At 35.5% G+C, this 24,019-nt stretch overlaps 1 protein-coding gene across 2 annotated transcripts in view; it reads left to right on the top strand.

The window, feature by feature from the left end:
- LOC138694712 (homeotic protein antennapedia-like) overlaps nucleotides 1-24,019 on the top strand; it is a 1,006,890-nt gene that overhangs the window by 847,940 nt on the left and 134,931 nt on the right. The gene's annotated exons all lie outside the window — the stretch shown is intronic.

Raw genomic sequence — 24,019 nt, 5'->3', positions numbered from 1 at the left:
CGCTAGGGCTATAGGGGTGAGTTGTTTGTATGCAGGAATGTCACCGTGGATGGAGTGAGGTTTTTTGAGAGGGGGTATGAGGGGGAGGTATATAGGATGTTGGGAGGTACAGAATCTATATAGGGTCAAATATATCACCGTTTGTATAGGGTTGGTGTGGTGGGGGGGTTGAGTTTGGTGTAGTGATATGAGACTTGATGTGTTGTGTGGACAGTTTCCAAGGGTAGGTAGGGGGTTGGTCCAGTATGTGGATGGGCATGCTGATAAATTGAAAACTCGCGGATGTGTGTATTGGTCTGTCTCCATACATCATTGTAGCTAGCAGTGCCTATCATTCATATCACATAAAACACGCAGGACTTGCGATTTCAACCCCCATCCCTACCTCTCTCTCTTCCACCTCACACACATACCCCTATACCATCATGGTTATATTTCATACGTAGGTAATTTGATAGCCGTGCTTATCGGCGGCGTGTTGAAAACCCCTTAACTGAAATCATCAGGTTATCCCATCATCTAACACATTTCCGATATCAGCTATTAGAATAATGTTTTCGGCTCTTAGTTATGACGAACAATGATGTAGAAGTTACAGGTATAGCCTATATCCTAATTAAATACATGATATATAACTTTGGTATTTCAGTATTTCTTGGTTATTTAGTTATGATAAAGTTTTACGGTATTTCAGCCGTGTTGTCAAAAAATGAAGACGTGAACACAATCAAATACATAGTACAAGAAAACGGTTACAATCCAAACATAATATACAACATCATAAGAAAGACAAAACAAAAACTTAACAAACACAAAAACACACAAACACAAGAACACAAGAAATACATCACACTAACATATGAAAACAAAAGCGCATATAAGATCGCATCTTCATTCAGAAAGCAGAAATAAAACATAGCATACAGAACTGAAAACACACTACAAAGACATCTCAACACACAAACAACACAAACAAATAAATACAACCACACAGGCGTATACAAACACATATGTAATACTTGCGACAAGTTCTACATTGGACAGACAGGCAGATCATTTCAAACATTCTACAAATAACACATTAATGTAATAACCAGAGGACACAATACATCTACATACGCCGAACACATAACTAATGCTAACCATACATACAATAACATAAATACAGACATGGAAATCCTACACATACAACCAAAAAACCAAAAACTCAATACACTAGAACAATATGAAATATACAGACACACTAAAACACATCCTAATCAAATCCTCAACACACACATTATTTTCAGAACACACACACTATTCGACTCCACTTTTCAAAACTTTTCAACACGCAAACGCACCCCTACAACGGCAGCGATGTCGAAATGACGCCGGGATCTAGTAGGCTCTGATAATGGTGTGAAGGATACACCGAAACAGCTGTAAGCCACACGTGCTTATACAATTTGACACTAGTAAGTTTGCCACTTAATCAATCATTTAAAAAAAAAAAGATTCAATCGCTTCAAAATTACGTAAGTTAGAGTACTTGTTTCAATTTGAAAATCATAAAAATGCTTCATGTGAACCTATTAGTTCTCCAAATAACTAGTTTTTTCCAGCGACCTGCAAAACCGTTCATTTCTTCTGGCGCATGGCACCTTTGGCCTTAGTGCATTAACTATGAACTACACATCTATTGTTCTATCCAGGGGAGGTTTAACTCTTGTGATGGAAACTGTATCCTCATAGACGTTCCTTAGTTTGCCCCATTGGGTCAGAGTGTGGTAGCTGTGTTCCCATGGGAATGATTGGAAGACATTAGTTATAAGTTTTTCCAACCTTAACAATTTTGTACAGATACGATATAAACTCTATGAACTCTTCTATTCCTTCGTATGTGTCGTCTCGCTTCACTTACCTTTCTTCCGACCACAATCTGAACACACGCTCTCGCCATGAAACAATAGGCCTACTAACAATACTATCTCATCGCAGCTCCTCATACTCATCCTCTTTCACAATAGCCCTGCCAAGACCATGGAATTCGCTACCTGCTAGCATTAGGGATTGTCGAATTAAAGTTGAATTCAAACGCAAACTTATAAGGCACTTTGTCAGTAACTGGGACTATTTCAGATATGGCTTCTTGTAAATAGTTATCTTATTCTAGCATAAAATATTTAAATATCCTGTAATTTAATCACTATATAATTTTATTAGGTTTAATTTGTACTTCAGTAAAAAATCTTTCTTTGTTCTTAATTTCTATAATAAATTGTCTAAGTTTTATTACTCAGGTAACCTTTTAGTACTTTGACTTTTATTGTAATTGTAAATTGAATATTAATTGTGATTATAATTGTAGGCCTAATTGTATTCTTAATATTGCAGTTGTAATCTCCTGGTACAGGGAAAGAGAAGGCCTAATGGCCTTATCTCGACTAGGTTAAATAAATATACTATTGTTATTACTACTATAATGAGTTGCCATTATTTACAGAATTTGATGGTTTTATAACATTTATATTATTATTGAACTACCTATAAAATCATCTTTTTGTATAGCCGATTTATAATTTCAATCGAAAATGAAGTAGATATATTGCCACATTTATTCAGTTGGTCAGTGATTAGATGTTGGCAAACCTGTTACGTTTGAATACTAAAGACACAGTCTGTTGTTATGAACAGATCGAGTGCAGAGGGAATGTGTTCTCAATGGTTTTAAGTTCATGTTGAACCATTATATCAATATGCACATTGTGGTTAGACATTTCATTTGAACTCGTAAACCATTATGCTCTTTTAGAGAGTGATATGAAAAATATTAATAATAATATTGTTTGTGTAATGGATAACTGTAATACCGATCGGGCTGTGCAACATGAGATGTAGTTCCTATCTTTGCCACCATTCGCTTGGCTTCAATAATCTCTCGAAAGTATAGGCCTACTTTGAGTTGGAGATCTTCTATGTTATTTGTCTACGTTTCCATCTATAGACTCCGTGACGTCAGAGAGGAATGTAGTAAAAGCATTAAAGACGCAGAAACTTTTCTTAACCACATTTTCTGCCTTCCTCTTTGTCTCCACATATGATTCATATATCTTAATGACATCTGTCATCTGATGTCTTCTTCTGCCCCGAACTCTTCTCCCGTTCACCATTCCTTCCAGTGCATCCTTCAGTAGGCAGTTTCTTCTCAGCCAGTGACCTAACCTATTCCTTTTCCTTTTCCTGATTAGTTTCTGCATTATTTTTTCTTAACCACTCCTTCCAACACAGTTTCATTTCTTATTCTGTCTGTCCACTTCACACGTTCCACTCTTCTCCACCACATTTCAAATGCTTCTATTCACTTCGTCGTAATGTCCATGTTTCTGCCCCATACAGTGCTACACTCCACACAAAGCACTTCACTAGTCTCTTCTTTAGTTATTTCTCCAGAGGTCCGCGAGGGATGTTCCTTTTTCTATTAAAAGCTTCCTTGGCCATTGCTATCCTCCTTTCAACTTCCTGGTGGCAGCTCATGTTACTGCTTATATAACATCCCAAGTATTTGAAACTGTCCACTTGCTCTACTGCCTCATTTAGAATTCGCACGTTTACCTTCTTTATTTTTCTTCCTAGGACCATTGTCTTCGTCTTATTTGCATTTATCTTCATCTCATACTCCTCACAGCTGTCATTTAGTTGGCCTTCCAATAGCATATCGTTTAGTATCATCTCTTCTTCTGCTAATATCGCCATATTATCAATAAATCTTATGCATGTATTCTTCTTCCTCCTACTATCACTCCTCCCATGTTCTAAAAACAGTTCTTCAGTAAATTCTACAAGTAGACGTTGAACAGTGTAGGTAATAAAGGGAATCCCTGACGTGCTTCTCTCCCAATTTCATTTCTTTCAGACATTTCATCTATCCTGATTTTGACTCGTTTCATATATAATTACTGAACAACCTTCTCTCTTTCCAATCCACAACTATTTTCTTTAGGATCCCCATCAGTTTATTCCAAAGAAGAAGGTTATCGGTTAAAATAAAGACGTTTCAGTTTATTGTAAAATTACTTTTTTCTCTGAAATCAGACAGTTTATTACCAATATTTAATATTAATATAGGCCTAATACATAAAATAAATTTATTACCGATAGGTAATAACTAATTAGATCTAATAAAGAATACATTTGAAAAGTAGGGCTATAATTTCAGTAATACTAACTTATCTTATAATAGGTGTAATATAAAGCGTAAAGTCTCTGTTAGATAAATTATCGTTACTGAATACCTATTTGTAGGCCCACAACGAGTATTAATTTTTCATTGCTTAGATTCGCTGACTGGACTTTCAGACTTCAAATCTGTTGAAAGCAAAATTAACCAATAGATTCCTAATTTTCGGAACCAGGACGGTCGCTGCTATAGGCTAGACAGAACTCTGAGATAAACTAGGCCTATAAGTTATCAAAATTCTATAATGTGATTCTATATTAGGAATGAGTAGGACGTACTGTAAATATAGGAAGAGTAGAGGAGCTAAAAGTAGGACTAGACTAAATAGGTATCAGTAGGACAAAGAAGTAATATAGATAGATGTAGGCCTAAAGCAAATAATAGAGGGTAGGCCTAGTTAAGGCTATAGTTCAGTAAAATGGTTGTAGTGATTTGTAAATAAGTTGGGTCTGTGAAAATGCAGAGTAGAAAAAGTAATTGTTATGTTATTAGGAATAGGAAATAGTAGAAGGTAGGATTAGAAGGAAAGAAGGAATATTTAATAAACGCAGAAATATAAGAAGTGTGGTGAACGAACATGAAAGACATAGTGGGTGAACATTAAATGATGAAGAGATGTCGGTCATTAACATCGGCTAATTGTGCAAGTTGTAAATAGTAGGCTATATGGAAGGGACTGCTGGTCCGAATACTAAATAATGTGAAGGGCCAGCAGGACCAAAGGTTTGAGTGATAATAAACCATACTATCATCATCATAATGTGATTCTATAGATAAATCGGAAAAGTTATGTAATGTAATGAACTAATGACTGTTCCATCTTTATTAGACGGTTCGAAATCTTACACCTTAACAAAATTATGTCAGTGTTCTGAATTGAAGATAAAAATTTTCTGAACTGCAGCTAATAAAAAACGCTTAGGAGAAACTACAATTATTGGTAATGTTGAGATAAGAGTTCAACTAGAAATTGTTATTGTAAACTTCATTTTTGGGAGTTACTAGCCTATTGAATAAGATTTAAATAAGAAACTTTTCATTGTCATCCAGTAGCTTCTGTTATAAGGAAATACCAACTAAGTGCTCAGTTAGCTTAAGTTTTGGATCAAAAAAGTGTATTCTGTGTTAATGCAGAAAATTAAAGCTTATGATCTTATTTGAAAGCAGAGTAAATTATTCATCTAATAATTATATGCTTTCTGAATTATTATCGAAATGAGAAAATAAAATGTAGAAAAGTCATTGTTAGTAGCTGTGCTAAGGAAAAATAAGAATACAGTATGTGTCATTTCCACTTATTTTTAAGTTAGACTAATTATACCTAAATTAAAATAACACCTAGCCAGAAGCAAAATATAGAACTTCTTTCTTCTGTTTTAAAATGTTCATTCGTAATTTATAAACTCCTACATAACCTAGTCTATTAAGTAACATACATTCTCCTCTAAGACATCTCTCACAAACCTCAATGATATGTTGCACTGTCACAGACTAAACTAAAACATTATGCAACAATGCTTATGTGTGAACTTATTTCTTTACTTTTCATTAGCGATTCTCTCTGAACGTCGTGTCCTAGAATGACAGTTGTGATTACAATGTGTAATACGGAACCAGATGTTAATTCCATAACAACAGAATTTAATTAGGGATTCTTAACTCTCTTGTAATGATTACTTTCATAAGACTTTCTCTTTGATAATAAGTAGGATATAATTACATTTTCACCAGAAGGCATCATTTAAAATGATGATTTAAGACAGTGAAGCACTGATACGCCTATCACTTTTGGGTAGTTTCTCTGTTTTTTATTGTAAGAAAAATGAAAATTTATTTGCTAATAACTTAGCACTGTAGAAAAATCACAACAATATAAATCAAAGTGGCACCGATATTCACTTAGGGTTTAAAATCATCGCATCTATGGTACGTCCCAGGGATCTGTACAGTAGAAAGACGAAACAAGACCTCTGCGCAAGTGATATGTGGGAGGGCTAGGGCCAATGACCACTCTGGGGGAGGCATTGGTTGAACGAAGCTACCAATCGCTTTTAAGAAGGGTATCATTTCTATTTGAACTCACTACCATGAGCATCTTACCCCTTAGCGGCCTCGAGCTGTGGTAGTTTCAGGTGTCTCATTCAAAAGTGGACGCCGTTACTTTAATTCATAACTTACTTATCGGCTTTCTTTCGTATGTAGACTACCCAGTTCAGAGGAAGGGAAAATTACATGGCTACTTGTAAATACGGTACCTACATTGTATTGGTAAGAATTTTTAATGGAGAATGGAACAAGGGCATGCGCACTTAGGTTACTGATATGAGTCACTTTTCTAACTGCTAATTTTGACGTACGCGAGAAATGGCCGGTAAATTTTGTCTGGAACCCTTTACCAGACACAAGCTTTTCTTTACAGAGTAAATCTATGAGATGGAACCACCAGTTTCACTTTCTTTCTGACGAGGCCATGCTAAGGATTTTATAGCCCTTAGCCGTGTTTGAATTCGCCAACCTCGGACTAATGGCAAGTAATTATACTGTAGTAAACGCTAGACCACTAATGACGACCAATACTGTATCACCTTCCGCTACTTGAGTCGACAGTGACAGATTCAGGTAGGCCTACAGGAAATTTAATTACCTATCTATATAAGTTATAGAACAAATCAGATATTGTTTTCAGTTTTCAAAGAAACATTTACCTTCATTTTTAGTGACAGATCACTGTTGGAAGATAACTTATCTGTGCTATTTAATTTCTCTCTTTCTCTTGATGTAAATGTCATTGATAGTAAAGTCGTCTATCCACAATACTGTTCATATTGCTCCTGACACAAATGAAGCGTCAGGTCCGTGGCGAGCAGATTTCCACCACTCTGCCCGGTTTCTTCATTTCCTAATGGATGTAAGCTTTTAGCTCGATGGCAATTTCGACATAATTATAGAGCACTGTGCTGGATACGCTCGTGAGAGAAGGCATGATACGTGCGCGATAATCATCTACTTCGTTCCCTGCGCAGAGTAGCATTTCCTCACGTTACGAAATATGAGAAAATAAATACTTTACTATAAATTTTACATTGAAAACCTAGGAGATCGAAGGTGAACAGGGACCCTATCATGACCAGCCAACTGGCGGGTTTGTAGAAGGTAATTGGGATTCAATTCCATGCATTTTCTTTGGAATTTGTGGTCAATGAAGCCCCAAAAATGTTTGTTTCATTGCGTTGTCACTCCACCATTGAATAATTACCGCCGGCACGTCATTTCATAATCTCATCATATTTGAATAGGATAATAGTAATAGTAATAATAATAATAATAATAATAATAATAATAATAATAATAATAATAATAATTGCTTACAAATGGCTTTTAAGGAATCAGACTATCAGACAGGCAATACAGAAAATATAAAATAAAATGACAGTTATGAGAGAAATCTGTTTGTACAGTAGGCTAAGGGTAAACACCCTTGGATAAATTTATACGATTACTATCCACCGCTGTGGAGTAACTGTTAACAAGTCTGATCCTGATTCACTTCCTGGTTGGGACAAGTTGCCTGGTTGTGGTTTCTTTCCGAGATTTTTTTTTTACATATCTGGAATCCATTGCGAAATAAAACCCGGATTTATAACACCCCAACATAGGAAGGAAAACTATTTATTTACTATATTTCATTGTTAACGCACGTGTGTTCGAAGGAGCGCGCGCGCACACTCGGTTGCATCTCCTATACGTAGGGCAGGCCTATACGTAGGCCTAGTCTTAGTTGTAATGCGAAGAATTCTAAAATAACCCTCCAGATAGCAACACATGTTGTACTATGAAAATATTAGAACCATGAAATGATAGCTTGAAAATCGTTCTTTCGAAATAAAGACTAATTATAATTTAGATCTTAATTCCTCAGAATTCAAATTAAGCAAAACTGAAAAATTACATCAAAAACCGATAAATTTGATTCTTACCGCCTGTAGCCTACCTCCAATATATGAGATTTATATCTGTAAATTCTGGTACAAGCTGTTAATTTCACGCAGATCACACATAAGTTATGATAAAAGATTGAGGAATCAGTTTAGCCAACTGTTTGAAATTCGTACCGCGAACTCTTAGGGACTGCGCTCTCTAGGTAGCTTTACCATAGTGATTGAAATAATGAAGATATTAATGATCTCATGATAATTATAATAGGTAATAATAATGGCGGGCGGCCGGGTAGCTCAGTTGGTAGAGCAGCTGGCTACGGACTGGAAGGTCCGGGGCTCGATCCCAGGTGATGACAGGATTTTTTCTCGTTGCCAAACTTTCAGAACGGCCCGAGGTTCACTCAGCCTCCTACAAAATTGAATACCGGGTCCTTCCCGGGGGTAAAAGGCGGTCAGAGCGTGGTGCCGACCACACCACCTCATTCTAGTGCCGAGGTCATGGAAAGCATGGGGCTCTACCTTCATGCCCCCCAAATGCCTTCATGGCATGCTACGGGGATACCTTTACCTTTTAATAATAATGGCGATGGCAACGAAAGGATGGTCATTGCAATGGTGAAAATATGATAATTGTATTTTGAAATGCTGAAGATAACAGTGGTGTGATAATCATTATTATGAAATGTTTTGACATACATAATTGTAATTAAGCTTATGTTAATGGTGTGATGATAATAATAGTTTTATGTCATCTAATTTATTCTTAACAGATGAGATTAGAGTTCGATTCTTATTAGGTTCTGTTTTTCGTACTTCGGTCACTCTCATCCCCTCTTTCTTTCATTATCTTCATATTATAGCTTACTCTTATCTTCTCTCATTAGCACGTGTAGTTGAAAGGGACATTTAAAGCAGCTTCATTCAATACCAACTCCTGCATAGCGTAGTGCATAGTTCCCGGTATAAATTTTACCTTCAATAAACGAACACTTTTCGTTCAGAATACCTTGACTACAGTCACGGCTGTTATCAGGCCGTTAAATATGTGAAGGATGTGCATTATGCTAAACAGGAAGAGTCAGGCGTCCAACGCCTGGGGCGTGACGGTGTTCATCAGTGTGTCAATAACTTACCCTGCAACTTCTATCAGCTCTGCAGGGATCAGGATACTCGTTAGCCATCATACTTTAAAGAGCTAATATAACATTTTCCCTGTTACGTAACTAACTGTTTTCAAGACGAACTGGCAAGTCTAGTGAGATTTTCAATGAGACTTATACGAAACTGTTGTAATGGATGAGTTGAATGGGGATAAATGCATTGATATACTACTGAAGAATTTTTGGAGTCAAATTCTATGTGAAATAATAGAGATCTCAATGTGTCGAAAGTTTCTATCTATCTCACTTGTTGAGTCATTCATGTGGCCATTCGTTTTTAAAGCACCAATGACCAAGTCACTTCTGTCTCCTCTTTTTCAGCAAAAAAGGAAGATTACACGGACCTTCGAAACGTCATGGTTTCCATAATTCACAAACAATGAAAAAAGTTCAATTCAGAGTGGAGAGGAGAAAAATTTGTTCCGGCGCAGGTGATCGAACCCGGGTCCTTTGTTTTACGTAGGGCCTATCAAGTGCTCTAACCACTGAGCTACGCCGAAGTTCAGTCCACAGCACCGGGTCGAATCCTTCTCCTCTAGTGTTTTTCCTTTGTGTTCGACATAGACTATAATATATGTTGACATAAGCTTAAGTTATATTAAGACAACTGTCATTATACAAGGAGCGCACTCAATTGAGTGAGTTGGAGGCCGAGATTTCACAGTATTATGCACTATTGAGCAAAGAATCTACGTAAAGATTAATTTTTTGACTTACAAAATATATGTTATGTTTTTCCTCTAATAACCATTGATACCATAACAGATTATTCTGTAGGACCAAAAATTAATCTTTATGTAGAGCCAGTAATAGAGCTGATTTCCTTATGAGTGGGTTTGTTAACTTCAACATTATTTTATTCCTTCATTGTTCCAGTCACGTAATTGAGACTCATAACAAAATACACACAAATTTGAAGTACCGGTAGGCCTATTTATTTAGTCCTAATAAATTTATGAATTCTTAGTAGAGATAAATATAGCCCACAAGTAATATACGGACATTAATTTGATTCATTTTAAACACATTCCTTTGTCATATAGGCATGTTTCTTCTGTGGCCCTCATATTTGAGAATGAACATGTTATTAATATATGAGGAGCTTGTTTTCAAAACGACTCTTGTCCATTCCCATAACTTTGTGTGAAATCACGAAAAACGTTTTTAGGTCTAAAAGAGACAAGGCAAGAGACATGAAACCAAAGGGATTGGGCGCATTTAGAATCAAATGGGAGCATCAGACTTTTTTATTCCAAAGCTGGAACTATTTTATCGCAATTTTTGCTGTTTACAATAATAAGTTTGATTCCAGTAGTCACTTTTAAAGCAATATTTTAGTGGTCTAGAGGGCGTTCTGAAGCCAAATCTTGACAGTTGTATGTAAAGTTATACAGTATTTGAAGAATACATGGACACAGAAAGCTCATCTTCATTACCAAGTGGACAAGAGACGTTTTGAAAATGAGCTCCTCATATTCAGAATATTTCTTTGTTGCAAGTTATAGTTTCAATTGAGGAATTCCGCTGCATTAGACACTTTATTTTTAGTTAGTTTTATGATACCGTAGGCCTAATTATTTTGTTTTGATTACTTATTTCGCATTAAATATTGGAATTAGTCCCCACTACAATTCAGATTAGTCGTTTTCTGTCGGATTATTATCCGCCATTGTGGAGTAACGGTTAGCAAGTCTGACCCTGATTCACTTTCTGGTTGGGACAAGTTGCCTGGTTGAGGTTTCTTTCCGGGATTTTCCCTCAACTCATTACGAGCAAATGTGGGTGAGTTTCGGCGCTGTATTCATTTCATTTCGTTTCATTTCATTCAGACGCTAGACAACCATTGGAATTGATAAAACGCCATGAAATGAACCAATTAAAAATGACTATTTCTGAATAGTACGTAAAAGTCAGGCAATATTTAGTATCTTTCCTCAATAATTTGTTACAAGTTATACTGTACATTTTGACAGAATAGGGTAGGCCCTACTTGGGAAAATAGCCTATTTGGGGCTAAGATATTTTCCTCGGCCGAATAATATAAATTAGAAACTTTACAAATACAAAATCATTACTATGATATACCGAAATACATATATTTCCGTGCAGGAATCCTGCAATACCATAACGAGAAAAATTCTCTTTTTCTATTATTATTATTATTATTATTATTATTATTATTATTATTATTATTATTACGGTTGTTCTGTATGGTTGTGAACCTGGAACTCTCACTTTGATAGAGAAACAGAGATTAAGACTGTTCGAGAATTCCATGCAAAGTTCTATACGAACAGATATGGCAAACTGTTGAGCTATTCCCCACCCAGAATTGAGACATTTGTCATACCGTGGAATCATCAGAGAGGTACAGACGGATGTCACACACTGGTTGCGATCCCAGGCAACAGACTTCTATGACACAGGAATACAAAAGTTCATCCCGTGGTATGACAAATATCTCAATTCCGGTAGGGAGTATGTTGAAAAATAGCTCAACATTTGCTGTATCTGTTCCAATAAATTGTTCAATGAAATTGTGTTTTCTTTCCGTAAACGGCCCCAAGCAAAATTATTTTCTGGACGGCCTTCGTAATTACGCTTAAGTGACGAAAATTTGTGTAAGCACTTGTTTCGACATTATTAACATGATGGAAGAAAAATAAATACATTTTTTATCTGCTCCCATGAGAATGTTTGCAGTAGGCCTAAGCTGTTATTACTTTAGAATTTATTGACACGTATTCAATATTAAGCAGTTAGCCAGTTATGCTCATACCACAGCATGGGAGGCAATGTGATAGTCTAATTTACATTCTTCCTCTTTTGGATGTCTACCTGTAGACGACACAATGCAACTCTACAACTCTCCAACATCGAATGCTTGTTTTCAAAGTAATTTCTGATTGAATCTAGCGGTATTTAAGTTTAGCTATCAACTTTACTGTATTTCAGTTTTCGTTATAGGTGGGCTATGTAGATGTGCATTCATACAAAGGCATATATGTGTTGAACCTGCAAATGATTCATCATGTGCCTGCGGTTACGTAGGCTTCGGCCATTTCAGTTCACACCCGATAAACCCGACTCATAACTCTTTTTTCTCTCTTTTCTTTCTTTTTTCTATTCTATCCTCTCTCACTTTCTCGCTCTCTCTGTTTTCATATCTCTTTCTCTCTTTCCATTTGGTATAGCGTCCACACATACACACACACATAGCAACCATGTCATATCCTGCCCGTGTTTTTAGTCAGGATCGCTAGATGGGAGTTCTGTCAGAACCTATCTGAATAACAGAGATAGATTGGTTCACCCTTTCTCTCCCTGTCCAACCCTCTAAAAACACAGGCAAAATGTCAAAATCCCTCTCATATATACAGAAACTAACCCCTCTATTCTGAAAAAAAGGGGGGTGACACAATATGAACAGTATTACAAAAAAAACAATATCAGTCCGCGATGTCTATTTCAGCTTAGTACACTGGATTACTTGCGATTACGATCGGAAAGATTGTATCATTACAGTCAGTTGTATGCTTTGTTTAGAACGTTTGGAGTCATGTAATACTGCTTTTTTAGATTTATCTTCTCGTTAGAACTAAATGTAAAATTACTGATCTTGTTTGTATACCAGAATTTCACTCCTGGAATTAAATTTATCAAAATATCCTGGCGTTATTTATGACAACTCTATTTTCGTTTGTTAAAATATTAACAAATTGTACTACTATACATTAAAAAAAACCTGAAAACATGTTAGAGCTCATAATTAATTATAATAATGTTATTACTATAGTCTTATTATTAAGTTATTATTATTATTATTATTATTATTATTATTATTTAAATTTTCAAATAGGCCTAAAGATGAAATAAATTATGAATGGAAAGTAATTGGAATGCTCAATTCTGTTTTGTAGAGCAGTAAAATATTAGATAGGCCTACGTAAAACAAATTCTGTTATTCATGAATTAATAGTGCATAACAAATTGTTGCACGAGGCTGAAAAGTGAATTTTAAATAAGAAACATTAAGCTAAATTATTTCATGCAAATCTAGTCTTTCAGGTAAAGCTCCCTGTAAATCAGAGTTGAATAATTTCAAGGAAAAATTGTTCCGGGGCCGGGTATCGATCCCGGGACCTCTGATTGAACGTACCAGCGCTCTACCAACTGAGCTACCTGGGAACTCCACCCGACACCGTCTCAGCTTTTCCCTTTATATCCACACAACTCACGTGGGCTGACGAAACGCCAGAGACCCACATCGAGTGCACACAATCTCTGTGCGACTTGGAATTGTGGTTTTCTGTTAACGTACACAGTGACGTATATATTATGCAAATCTAGTCTTTCAGGTGAAGCAGGGTTGAACGTAAAAGGAAAGGGAAAAGTTGAGACGGTGTCGGGTGGAGTTCCCGGGTAGCTCAGTTGATAGAGCGCTGGTACGTTCAACCAGAGGTCCCGGGATCGATATCGAACAATTTTTCCTTGAAATTATTCTAAATTATTTTCTAATTGATTTTGGAGGCGATTAGCCAGGAAATCCAGGATATATAAAATAAAATACACAGTTGCAAGAAAAATCTATTGGTATTTAATATTTACTAAAACACGGTATATATTACTTGTTATACAAAATATATTTGAACTTACATCAATTTTTCTTCGAAATATTTTTTTATTTCCTAATTAATTATCACTAAAAAGTACAAACCTAGGACAGCTAAAGTGTTTTAAGTCGTATGTTCCACTCGTGTGAAGGTTTATACAGAAGTATGCAATATTTTTGCATTATTCTCACCAATAAAGTGATTTGAATTGGGATAAACAGCCATCATTTTTGGAAGCCATGATAGCTTTGTGTTATTTGATGGACTAGACATGTCTGGCAGAATCCATTTTTCTTCCCCCCATGTTGCTCCACCCCTCATTCATTCATAGCTCACCCAACCAACCCCCTAGGCCTAGCCCAACCTTATACTACACCCCCCCCCTTTCCCAAGAGTCCCGCCTTTTGGAACATTATCGACATCTGTCGGGAGAACAGTTGAACTACTTCAATATTACTATTTAGTATTCTGTCGTTTTATTGTTTTATTTTATTTGCAACCTTAGTTTTATCAACATGTTTATATTTATATATATTTCGTTAGAAGCACTGCTAGTCTATTGGCCAGAATGTTAATTTTATACGTTAAGCTACCGGGTTCAAATCCCGTCGTGGTGCAGATAGGATTTGTGAGGAGTTATGATGTTTTATCGTGAATTCATATTTCTTTTGCTCCAATTCCACAGTAAAATATTCATTTTTGACTACAGTTGCCTCTGCAAAACATCTATTGGAACTGCATAGGCCTGTGACGTACAAAACAAGAAGAAAGCGCAAAAAATAAGCCTCACTAGATAAGAAACCTAAATAAAGGATGTAGGCCTAAGTTATGTGCAATTTTACATTTTCGTCTAAAATTTGTTCTGACCTTCCTGTACAACATACTCAAACATATGAATTTCAATTAATATTACATTCAATAAGGGGGAGTCAAATGTTAATAAATGCGGAAAATATAAGTTATCTTTAAAATTATTAGGCTATTCTTCTTCTTCATATTGTTGTTGTTGTTATTATTATTATTATTATTATTATTATTATTATTATTATTATTATTACTGAATCAATTCTTAACATACTCTGAAAATCTCATCAAAGTTGGCCGAACTAATAAAAAGTTGCAATGAATTTCAGGAAGTGACTGTGATCGCTCGTAAGTAGCCTATATAACTTACAAGTTATTTATAATATCACATAGAGAATTAGAGTAAACTAATGGAATTAGGCTAATGAACGGAATGAAATAGGCCCTAAGCTATATTGATGCAATGTAGGGATTGTAGCATTGTATAAATTATTAATTGTCTTTAGGCACTATGCAGGCAGTTGACAAAGTCAGTATTTAAAAAGCAGTACATAATAATAATAATAATAATAATAATAATAATAATAATAATAATAATAGTAGTAGTAGTAGTAGTAGTAATATAGTAGCCTAGTAGTAATAATATAATAATTTATTTAATCTGATACAGCTAACGCCAGTAGACCTTCTCTTCCGCCCAGCCAGACTCTTATTCTAATTGAATACAATTTTCTTACAGTAGTTATTACATTAATGGATCGTAAAACAACAGGAAAGTGAACAATGAAAATAGAAGTAAATAATGAAAGTTAGATAAGTAATGCGAGTCAATAATAAAAAATATGGATAAAAAATAGTACTAATGATAATAATAATAATAATAATAATAATAATAATAATAATAATAATAATAATAATATAATTTAAGTATTTATCCTGTGATGTGTATATATATATATATAACCATTAAACATTGAGAAACTTGAAACAACTCTTATTTTTAACGAGAATTGCTTGAAAAATATTTCCTTAGTCTATTCTTAAATTGCTTTGCTGTCTGACAGTCACTGCCATTATTCGGTAGGGAATTCCAAAATCGAGGAACAACCATAGTGAAATAAGATGAGTATGAGGATGTTCGGTGGGAGGGAATGGATGGTAGGTACGTGTACGTAGTACATAGTATATTGTTAAAATCAATTACATATTAATATTACATGAATTAAAATTTAAAAATTCTTTAATTGAATAAAAAGGATGCTTTAGTAATCTTGTGTATGCTGTAGTTTTAAGAGCTTTACTATTTAAATGTTTTAAATATTATATAAATATTTTGTGCTAATAGCTTAAATTTTTGGGATACAGTAAGACTATTGTAAACCTATTATTGAGGAGAAATTCATGTAAATTCACCGTGTGCTGTTTTTAAAATAATTATTTTTTACTATATTTCACGTTATTTTTAAAATGAGGTAAATAATTGACTAGGCTAATCCGGGATTTTCGGTCTTCTTCGACTATTCTGCCGCAACAATTTTTATGTAAGTTATAGTAAGTTCAAAATGGGACACTCCTGGTATTCAGGGACTTAAGTTTTAGCAACCCTATTCGTAGAAAATTCACAAAAATTAGAGCCTGCTGTAGAAAATTGACTCCTGTTTTGTTTAATGTTACAGGTAGTGTATGTGAGGAGAGAGGTTGTATAAATAGTTCGCTTTGCTGTGTATAATTCAAGCAATTTTATGCCCAGGAATTACCCATGACGAATACGAGGTTTATTTCCTGTCAGTCGACCCAGCAAGTATCGTATTTCGTAACACGTTTCAAACAAACAAACAAACGCGATATTTTGCAAAGTTGTAAATAAAAACTTGTTTGTGCCCGTTATAATACTGCAATCAAAACTGTTGTTTCAGCCGCTCTATACGAGACAGGGAAAGGGGGGGGGGAAGGGGTGAAAGAGAGAGATATTAAACAATTGCAATCGTTTCGAATGTTAGGTGATGTATGACTTAATGCGATGAAAAAGAAATACGTTTATAATGCACAGCAGCAGGTTTCCGAAAACAGTGCTATCACGTTGGTTGATGGCTGTTGAAATTAGCGGTATATCGTATTTGTTACTGGAGGAAATAACTCACCAATTTTTATAACAGGGGAGGTAGACGGTTACACAAACCTCCCTCCAAAAGCAGAAAAAAATTTCATTAACTTTACACAAGGGGACTTCAATTCTACCCACAATCACTTTTGTATTGATTACAATACCAGGCCGGTACTGTGGATGGATATGCACGAATTACATTGGCGTATATAGACTGTGGTAGTATTTTGTTTAATTGGTTGTCAACAAGGTGATAGCTGATTATATTGCTACGAAAATAGAGACGGGGAAATGGGTATAATGTGAGAAAGGAGGGAAGAATGAAAGCTACGGAACATAAACGCAATTGTCCCAAAGGGAAGATTATATAGGCCTACATAAAACCTTCCCTGCAATTCCCTTCCAAAAAACCCCTTCCCACGCACAATCATCCTTCCTGTACCACTACTCTTAACATAGCCTACCTAAAGCCACAAGCATTCTACCCCCAAAAACCTTTCTAAATAAAACCCTTCCTAGCCCCCTCATCCCCTCTCTGATGCCGGCGATTTCTAAACCTTCAACGTCCTCACAAACTCAAATCGATTTCTAACTCATTTTCAAATCCTTTCCAATTCCCTTCGTTACACCATTTGTCTCGATTGTTTTGGTCGATGACGATAGGTTTAGATCTCTCCCCTCACACCCTTGCCCTCAGCAGCTATATACACCCCCACACCTCCCTGCTTTTCCCTCTTCACCCGGGTTTCGATTTCATTTGAAAGCCACTACTGGTGGTTGGACATCACGTTGATTAATTGGATGTAATCAGCGTATAAAACCGTTGCAAATTTTAGCAACACACTCTGGACGTTACAATGAGCAAGTGATTCTCGTTACAAACCCCCTCCCCTCCCTCTACTAAACTCCCCTCTTCCCGTCCTTTTTCTATTTTGAGATTGTAACCATGTTAACAAATGCTACAACCTGCAAATTAACATTTTCGGACACTATCACCTTTATCATTCTAAAAGGGGCGGGGTTGACCTTTTGACTTGATCGGAACAATCCGACAGAATTGTATAGTGTAATACGTCCTTCCTAATTGAACAGGGTTTGCACGGTAATAGAGAATTTGAAAATAAAACTAGAATGTCTAGCCACTGACAGCTACAATATTCAAAGTTGAGTTTGTTGGTTACAACTGACAGAGCATTTCAGTAGTCACAAAATTATATTGGAAGAGGCTGAGAACTGGGAGAATTTGTTAGAATTGGCAGGAAAAATTTATGTGTAGGAGGTTAATGAGTTTCAGAAGAAGACTATGGGACTGCGGAACTGAAGTTGAAACCTGAATGCAGTCTGCAGTTGTAAATGCCGATAAAAATAGGACTACTGTAGGCCTATATTTCGGAATAGACTAGTCCTAAGTTATATGGCGCACCTTTTTGTAATCATTGACTGTTAAAAATAGAGATGCGCCTTAGGCCTAGGCCTATTATGTTTTGCATAAAATTGGGAATTCTCCAAAAAATGTAGGTTAGACCTATTCGCATGTAAGTTATAGCGTACGGTAATTATAATTACAATAAACTTTATTTCACATTCACAATTGAATATGTCGATTTATTATGAAAATATTATAGAGACACCTGCTCATAATTTTATTTCACTTTCTACATCTTTGGTTATGGGGTGCGCTTTAGACCTACGTACATTGCGTGTGCTCTATTTTTGAAAATTTACGGCAGTACTACTTTCTTTATCTCCGATAGATTGAATATTTTACGTGTAGGGCACAATACATAAACCCAAACGCATACTACAAAAGGGAGCAAACTTTAAGATGAAGAAAACGACTTGTAATTATAGAAACATGCTTAATTGACAATAACAGGTATTAAGTTATTATTATTATTATTATTATTACTGTTATTATTATTATTATTACTATTATTATTATTATTATTATTATTATTATTAAATAATTTAGATTGATTTCCTTCCATAGAGGTGAGCCTGCCTGGAAAGAAATAAAAAATAGGTTGCAGCCGCTTACTCTTCAAGAAACGACCACTCACATAAATTGAGGGGAAGAAGACAGAGCACGGACACTGGAAAGTTTTCTTTTCTCAATCGCACTATAAAGGACTGGAATACTTTACCTGCAGACTTACTCAAGGCTTTACCAATAACCAAAAATGTATCTAAAAGTAGACTTAAGGGGAGGCAGAGGTGAATATTTCAAAATCCACAAAATTTATCCGATTTGTTTGAAATTGATCATGGATTCTGTGTAACTTATGTTATTAGTAATGGACATACCAAGTTTCAACTTTCTAAGTACAATAGTTCTGTAAATATTAATAATTTTATAAAACTTTATATCGTTTGATATAAAATGCTCCATGCACCATATTGTAAGAAATTTTCAATATTTCTTTTTATTTACTTATATGTTCAGAGAAGGTATATAAATAATAAGCATTATTTTATTATGGGAATAATATAGTAATACAGTTATCTTGGTTTTAATTTCATACTTTTAAGGGCACAAAATCAAAAACTAACATCGGAATATGAAAATAAAGATAATAAAAATGGAAAAAAAAAAAAAAATTTCATTTTTTCTTCAGTTTTGTTCGAAAATCTCACCTGCCTACCCTTAAGGACTTTACTAATAGACGATAGTATAGCCTATTATGCACACTATTTAAAGGGCGTCGTGGTCTAAGGCATCTGCCTAGGACTCGCGTTACGGAACGCACGCTGGTTCGAGTCCTCATGGGGGAAGAAATTTTCTCATTAAATTTCGGCCAGTGTATGAGACCGGTGCCCACCCAGATGCGCTTGGGGAGCTACGATAGGTAACGAAATCCGGTTGCGAATGCCAGCTATAACGGCTGGGGGGGGGGGATCATCATGCTGACCACACGATACCTCCATTCTGGTTGGATGATCGTCCACCTCTGCTTCGGCATGTGGGCGTGAGGCCAGCAGCCGGCTGGTCGGTCTAGGTCCTTCACAGGCTGTAGCGCCACGGATTATTATTAATTGATGTTTTGTTATTTGAAGTGTTGTATCAGTGAAGAAGTGTACTGTGTCCGTGAATTGTGTTGTGTCAGTGAAGTGTGTTTGTGTCAGTGAAGTTTTATAGTGTATAGTGGTAGAGCCAAGTATTTGAACAGTGAAATGTTTTTGAAGTGTTAATGAAATCAGGATAGTTTCAGTGAAATGTGTCGTAGTTCCAGTGCAGTGAGTGAGTTGGCAGCGAAATGAGTGTAGTGCTGAAAGGTACTTGTGCATGTATGTATGAACATATCATACTCGTGGGTTTTAGTTCGAACTTAGGGTTAAGATACAAATTAGATTTAGGCCGACTTTAAATGTTATTTTAAGTGATCGTGCTCCATTTAATTTAGGATGCTCCTTGTTAATATTATCCTGTTATTTTTATTGTTATTAGTATTAATTATTTGAAGCAAGTAAAGCGATAGGGTTGAAAGTAAATCCAGAAAAGACTATATGATTATGTCTCGTGAACAGAATATTGTACGAAATGAAATTATGGAGATTTATCTTTCGAAGAGGTGGAAAAATTCAAATATCTTGGAGCACAGTAACAAATATAAATGACACTAGGGAGGACATTAAACACAGAATAAATATGGAAAATGCCTGTTATTATTCGGTTGAGAAGCTTTTGTCATCTAGTCTGCTGTCAAAAAATCTGAAAGTGAGAATTTATAAAACAGTTATATTACCGGTTGTTCTGTATGGCTGTGAAACTTGGACTCTCACTTTGAGAGAGGAACAGAGATTGAGGGCTTTTGAGAATAAGGTTCTTAGGGAAATATTTGGGGCTAAGAGGGATGAAGTTACAGGAGAATGGAGAAAGTTACACAACACAGAACTGCACGCATTGTATTCTTCACCTGGCATAATTAGGAACATTAAATCCAGACGTTTGAGATGGGCAGGGCATGTAGCACGTATGGGCGAATCCAGAAATGGATATAGAGTGTTGATGGGAGGCCGGAGGGAAAAAGACCTTTGGGGAGGCCGAGACGTAGATGGGAAGATAATATTAAAATGGATTTGAGAGAGGTGGGATATGATGATAGAGACTGGATTAATCTTGCTCAGGATAGGGACCAGTGGCGGGCTTATGTGAGGGTGACAATGAACTTCCGGGTTCCTTAAAAGCCAGTAAGTGAGTGAGTATTAATTATTATTAGTAGGCCCTTATTATTATCAATTGTATTTATTATTGTGTTTATTATTAATTGTCATTATTGGGCGTAATTAGTTACCACTACCATTGGGTATTTACCATTTGCAATGTGAATAAATACATGCACACATATGTCGCACTCTCGTCATGTCAATATCGTGACGCGAACGCACTCGGACTGTTGTTTGCATAGACTACATATCGATGTTAAGTTGTCTCTAAAGATCGGGACGCTCTGAACCGGTGCTCGTAGTATGGTAAGCGTAGTAGTCAGCCAGTATTATACACTATAACGGGAACTCGCCGTTTAAATTACTATAAATTACAGAGTTAAAACAGGTCTGGCGAGGACTGGGGTGTTGTCCTGCCTAGTGGTGCCTAACATCTGTTCCAACTCTCCATCCATTTATAAACTGCATAGTTCCGCTATACCATGCAGGGTTTAAACTCGTTTTATATTTTTTTAACAGCAGTAGGCTGTGTTCCTTCAGTAGAAGGGGCGACGCGATCAAGATAATGTAACCTCCTTGATTAACTGCCAATGTTTAATCGTCGAGTAATTTATCGATACCTTCCTCTGCTACCTTATAGCTCCGCAATCAACAAATCAGTGTTTAGCGTGAGTCTAATAGTTATGACCAGGGAAAGGATTTATATGTAAATACATATTTACTTATAAAGCTAATATAATTTATATTTTGCATTATCTTTATGTTTCACAATGTGTAGGGTTGAAAAATCCTACTTTTATTTTCCATATTTTTCCATATTTTAGAGTTTAGTACATATTTTCGTTAATTTCCATATATTTTCCATATTTCATATAAAACAGTCCATATTATATTAGGTTTAACAATAAAACAAAACAAAATTCCATTAACTTTTAAAAATACATTTCAACAATAGAGATTTAAACACATGTTCAGTAATCCCTTTAACATCAGAGTTATTTGAAAATTAGCAGTCCTATCAACAATGGGAAAGCAAGTTACAAAACTGTATTAATTTAATTTAAAATTTTTAACAGACTTCAGTTGTGCAGCTCAACAGTTAAATGCCAGTCAGAGTACACATAGGTTCAGTTTTGTAAATCATACTATAAAGATGGTAAATATGCCAAAAGTACGTCATTCAGTCAATTTAAAATCAAAACTAACAAGTTACATTTCAGAATTTAAAGAAGATGGTTTATCAACTGACAATAAAATATTATTTTGTAATTTGTGTCAGTGTGCAGTATCATCTACACAAAAGTTCCTGGTGCAACAACACATTACAACTAGTAAACATCAGGCCAACAAACAACTAAATTCCAAGCAGAGACAATTGTTTTTAACACAACCAACAACATCGAATGTAAGATCTGAGTTTAACATCGACCTGTGCCGTTCTCTCATCTCTGCTGATATTCCTCTCTACAAACTAAAGAATAAGGTCTTCAGGGAATTCCTTGAAAAATATACTCAACATACAATCCCGGATGAGTCAACACTTAGGAAGACGTATGCTCCATCCATCTACGATGAGACAATACAGAAGATAAGAGATGAAATTAAAGATAGTTCAATTTGGGTTTCCATTGATGAGACTCCCGACAAAGAAGGTAGACTTGTTGGTAATGTAGTTATCGGTTTGTTAAGTGAACAATATTCTGAACGAATTCTTTTACATTGTGTTGTTCTAGAAAAGTGCAATAACAAAACTATAGTTAAACTGTTCAACGAAGCTATGGGTATCCTGTGGCCAAAGGGTATTATGTACGATAATGTGTTATTCTTTATTAGCGATGCTGCCCCTTATATGGTCAAAGCTGGACAAGCATTATCTGTTGTATATCCTAAATTGACTCATTTTACTTGTGTGGCGCATGCATTTCATCGTGTGGCAGAAGTGGTCAGAGACAATTTCCCTAAAGTAGATTTGTTGATTTCATCAGTGAAAAAAGTATTTCTCAAAGCTCCCAGTAGAGTTAACGTGTTGAAAGAAATGTACCCTGAAATTCCATTGCCACCAAAGCCAATTTTAACTAGATGGGGTACATGGCTAGAAGCAGTTGAATATTATGCCGAACATATAGACTCTATTAACAATGTTCTCCTTGCATTGGACTCTGAAGATGCAGTCTCAATTGATACTGCGAAAACAGTTACCTGTGACATAAGTGTGAAGAATGACTTAGCTCACATTCAGCATACATTTTCATGCATCATAAAAACGCTCAAAAGTCTCCAAAATAGGCACCTTTCACTATCTGAAAGTTTTGAAATTATAAATAGTACTGTGGAACAACTGAATCGTGGTAGAGGTAAAGTTGCAGATGCAGTAAGAGCTAAGGTGGACACTGTACTTTCAAAAAACCCTGGATATGAAGAACTACAAAAGGTTGTTGCTGTGATGAGTGGTGAATCAACAGTGAAGATTAACTTGGACTTATCCCCAGCAGACATTGTGAAATTGAATTATGTACCAGTTACTTCTTGTGACGTCGAACGCTCTTTTAGTCAGTATAAATCTATCCTCAGAGACAATAGAAGAAGATTCACTTTTCAGCACTTGAAAGAAATGTTTGTAACCTATTGTTATGGTAACAGACAATAAAAATTGTGTTTTGTTGAAACTACATTGGAAGATAAGGTACGTCCATTATATTTTTTGTTTAGTTTGATTAAAATGTACCAATATTTAACGTACATAGTAATTTTTTTATAATTTTAAGTCCATATTTAATTCCATATTTTGGTAAAAATCCATATTTAATTCCATATTTTGGTAAAAATAACTACATATATATTTACATATTTCATATATTTTTAGTCCATATAAATCCGTTCCCTGGTTATGACTCTTCATTTTATAGAAGACGAATAATCCAAGTAAACTTGACACGCATTGTACGTTTGTTTTATGTACGTCATAGACATATGTACAGTCTAAGTTATAATTAGAGAGCGGTATTTTAGGCCCTAAA

The sequence above is a fragment of the Periplaneta americana genome, chromosome 2 (assembly GCF_040183065.1).
Source record: "Periplaneta americana isolate PAMFEO1 chromosome 2, P.americana_PAMFEO1_priV1, whole genome shotgun sequence".
Taxonomy (NCBI): domain Eukaryota; kingdom Metazoa; phylum Arthropoda; class Insecta; order Blattodea; family Blattidae; genus Periplaneta; species Periplaneta americana.
The sequence above is the reverse complement of the archived record's forward strand: the minus strand, read 5'-3'. Positions and strand labels throughout refer to the sequence as shown.